Source organism: Gorilla gorilla, chromosome 21, assembly GCF_029281585.2.
Source record: "Gorilla gorilla gorilla isolate KB3781 chromosome 21, NHGRI_mGorGor1-v2.1_pri, whole genome shotgun sequence".
NCBI lineage: Eukaryota > Metazoa > Chordata > Mammalia > Primates > Hominidae > Gorilla > Gorilla gorilla.
In genome coordinates this window covers 58,923,635-58,927,500 of record NC_073245.2, presented here as the reverse complement: position 1 = coordinate 58,927,500, position 3,866 = coordinate 58,923,635, and positions in this window count along the sequence as shown.

Here is a 3,866-nt window from a genome sequence, read left to right as displayed (position 1 = left end):
CGGGTGCGGTGGTGGCTCATGCCTATAATCCCAGCACTTTGGGATGCCGAGGTGGGTAGATCACTTGAGGTCAGGAGTTCAAGACCACCCTGGCCAACATGGCGAAACCCCGTCTGTACTAAAAATACAAAAATTAGCTAGGCATGGTGGCACACGTCTGTCATCTCAGCTACTCGGGAGGCTGGGGCAGGAGAATTGCTTGAATCTGGGAGGTGGAGGTTGCAGTCAACAGAGATCAGGCCACTGCACTCCAGCCTGGGTGGCAGAGTAAGTTAAGACTTCATCTCAAAAAAATAAAGTTGCTAGCCAGCAGATTTTGGAAAGATTATCCTGGATTAGCCAGGTGGGCCTAATGTAATCACAAGGATCCTTAAAAGTGGAAGAAGGAGGCAGGAGAGAGAGCTGGGGAGATGGCAGCCTGAGAAGGCGATATGGTTTGGATGTGTGTTCCCTCTAAATCTCATGTTGAAATATGACCCCTAATGTTGCAGGAGGGGCCTAATGGGAAGTATTTGGGTCATGGGGGCAGATCTCTCATGAATGGTTTGGTGCCTTCTGCATGTTCATGAGTGAGTTCTTGCTCTATTAGTCCATGTGAGATCTGGTTGTTCAAAGAGCCCGCTGGCACCTCCTCCCTTCTCTCTTGCTCCCTCTCTCGCCATGTGGCACGTCTGCTCCTCTTTCACCTTCTGCCATGATTGCAAGCTTCCTGAGGCCTCACCAGAAGCAGATGTGGTGTTGTGCTTCCTCTACAGCCTGCAGAACCATGAGCCAAAATAAACCTCTTTTCTCTATAAACCACCCAGCCTCAGGTATTCTTTATAGCAACACAGAGTGTCCTTACACAGAAGGACTTGACCGGATGTTGCTGGCCTTGAAGACAGAGAAAGGGGGCTATCAGACAAGGAATGTGGGCAGCTTTTAGACATAGAAAAGCGGGTAAACAGATTCTATCCCTAAAGCCCCCAGAAAGGAACACAGCCCTGCTGACACTCCAATTTCACCCCAGTGAGACCCATTTCAGACTTCTGATCTCTAGAACTGTAAGATAATAAATGTCATTTAAGGCTGGGCATGGTGGCTCATGCCTGTAATCCCAACACTTTGGGAGGACAAGGCGGGCAGATTGCTTGAGTCCAGGAGTTTGAGACCTGGCCAACAGGGCGAAACCCAATCTCTACTAAAAATACAAAAAATTAGCAGGGCGTGGTGGCTCACACATGTAGTGCTATAGTCCCCGCTACTCGGGAGGTTTCAGCAGAAGGATTGCTTGAGCTTGTAGGGGGGAATTGAAGCTGCAGTGAGCCCTGATCATGCCACTGCACTCCAGCCTGGATGACAGAGTGAGACCCTGTCTCAAAAAAAAAAAATATGTCACTTAAGCTACTAAGTGTGTGGCAATTTGTTGCAGCAGCAGTGAGAAACCAGTGCAGAAGGGTCTGTTCTTTCTGCTGGGGTTGCTGGGCTGGCTGATGTGGAGCTCATCATGAGAAAGGGAGCACTCCTGGAGATAAAGCCATTGAAGATGAAAGCAATGTTGAGAGGCAGCCAGATACATCGTGTGAGCCCCTGGGTCCAGCTGCATCTAAAATAAATTTCTTTTTGTGGTTAAGCTTGTTTCTGTCATTTGCAGCCACCATGGCGATGAATAATGCAAAATGTATCCCCATTGGGCAGTCACTGGCAGTGCTATGCTCAGTCCCCTGGATGCCTTGCCCTTCACTGCACATGGCTGACAGTCAAGCCGGCATCTGCATTTGGGCTCTCTCTGCCCCTGCTCTGCTGCTCTGTGGCAGGCCAGGAGCACAGAGAAAGTAACATCTCTTGGGAACAACCCTCAGTCAACGACTGCTGTCTAAGTACCCAAGTCCCTTGCCCCTTGGGTCTGAGGCCTGAGTCATCTACACTGGCTTCTGTTCCCCAGCGGGATTCAGTTCTAGTTGCCCAGAGTGGAAATGGGCTCACCTTTCACTGGCTGCCTTCCTGTCCTTACCTCACTCCTCTCCTGGTGTTCCTTGAGATTACAGTTGTCTGGGAATTGGAGACCAGCCTGGGCAACATAGTAAGACCCCCATCCTTATAAAAAAATACAAAAATTAGCTAGGTGTGGTGGCTCATGCCTGAAGTCTTAGCTACTCAGGAGGCTGAGGCCAGAGAATCGCTTGAGACCAGGAGGTTGGAGGCTGGAGTGAGCTGAGATCATGCCACTGCACTCCAGCCTGGGTGACAGAGTGAGACCCTGTTTCTTAAAAAAGAAAGAAAGAAAAAAAGCAGAGACCAAGTAGAAGGGGGAGTTTCACGGGAGATAAGTTTGGAAGTTGATGCAGGGATCTTATGCAGGGCCTCCTGGGCTGAATTAAGGATTGGATCTTTATCCTAAGTGCAGTGGGGAGCCATTGAAAGGCTTTAAATTGAGTTTCCTGCCACAGAAGCCAGAACCAGTCTGACCATAGCAAGCCTGGGTCTTGTAAATATGTTTTCATGCAGATTTCTAAGGCAGTGGCTCAGATGAATTTGGTAACCATAGAGACAACTATGTGGACACTAACAATTATGATAATGAAGCCACAAACTTGGGAAACTGGGAGTTATAAATAGAGTTGGTTCTGGGTAGGCTTTGAGTAGTCTGGGCTGATGAAATGTGCTAGAAACCACATTATGCCAACATAAAGGATCTTATGTTTGAAAAAGCGACCTGCCTCGTGTATGAATGAAACCTAAGGACTGCAGAGCCCAAGGCATTGGTGTCATAGCAACCCTCAGACCAAAGGGCTTTTCTTTGGTATTTCAAACAGGGCCCCAGTGACTAGGGGGTGGAAGGAAGGAAAATGAACAAATGAAGAGTGTCTGCTATCCACCAGGCACCCTTATGTTGAACATCTTGTTTAATTTTTATAAGCACTTGCCAAAGTAGAACTAATTATCCCCATTCTGAAGATGATTAAACTGAAATTCAGAAAAATGATGTTGGTGGGCGTCACAGTGTGCCAGCCATTTGTGGCTGCCTTTCCAATAGCTATGCCCAGCTCGCTTGCTCGTTGCTTATAGAACACATCTCCATCTTCAAAGGCTGAAGATGCCAGATCCTCACTTTTCCAGCTTCCTCTGTAGCTAAGCCAAAGGCACATGGGCCAACTATGACCGATGCCCTTTATGGGAAGTGTGATGGGGAGAGAAGAGGCTTCAGCAAAGGATTTTCTCCCAAATAAAGAAAACTATACAGGAGGTACTGCCCCTCTTCTTGAACCAAATGTTTTTGTGTCTTCAGATAATGTGTGTAACTTTGATAGCCATCTTGAGATCATAAGGTGACAAGGATAAGGACCAAAACAACATGCTGAGGCTGGTGGAAAAGAATGAAAAGACCCCGTGTCCTTGGTATCTAATGACAGCTGGGACCTTCCATCTCTTGAAATTATTTATTTATTTATTGAGATGGAGTTTTGCTCTTGTTGTGCAGGCTGGAGTGCAATGGTGTGATCTCGGCTCGCTGCAACCTCTGCCTCCTGGGTTCAAGTGATTCTCCTGCCTCAGCCTCCTGAGTAGCTGGGACTACAGGCGCATGCCACTACGCTCAGCAAATTTTTTGCATTTTTAGTAGAGACAGGGTTTAGCTATGTTGGCCAGGCTGGTCTCCAACTCCTTACCTCAGGTGATCCACTTGCCTCAGCCTCCCAAAGTGCTGGGATTACAGGCGTGAGCCACTGCACCCAGCCACACCTCTTGAAATTTTGGGAGATAATAAATGAACTTATTGTTTATGCCAATTAAGCTAATTAGTTGACTGATGTTACTTGCAGTTTAAAATATCAAAACCATTGCAGTCTATTAATTGTCCCCCAATATCATTCCTCCCCTACTTCCTT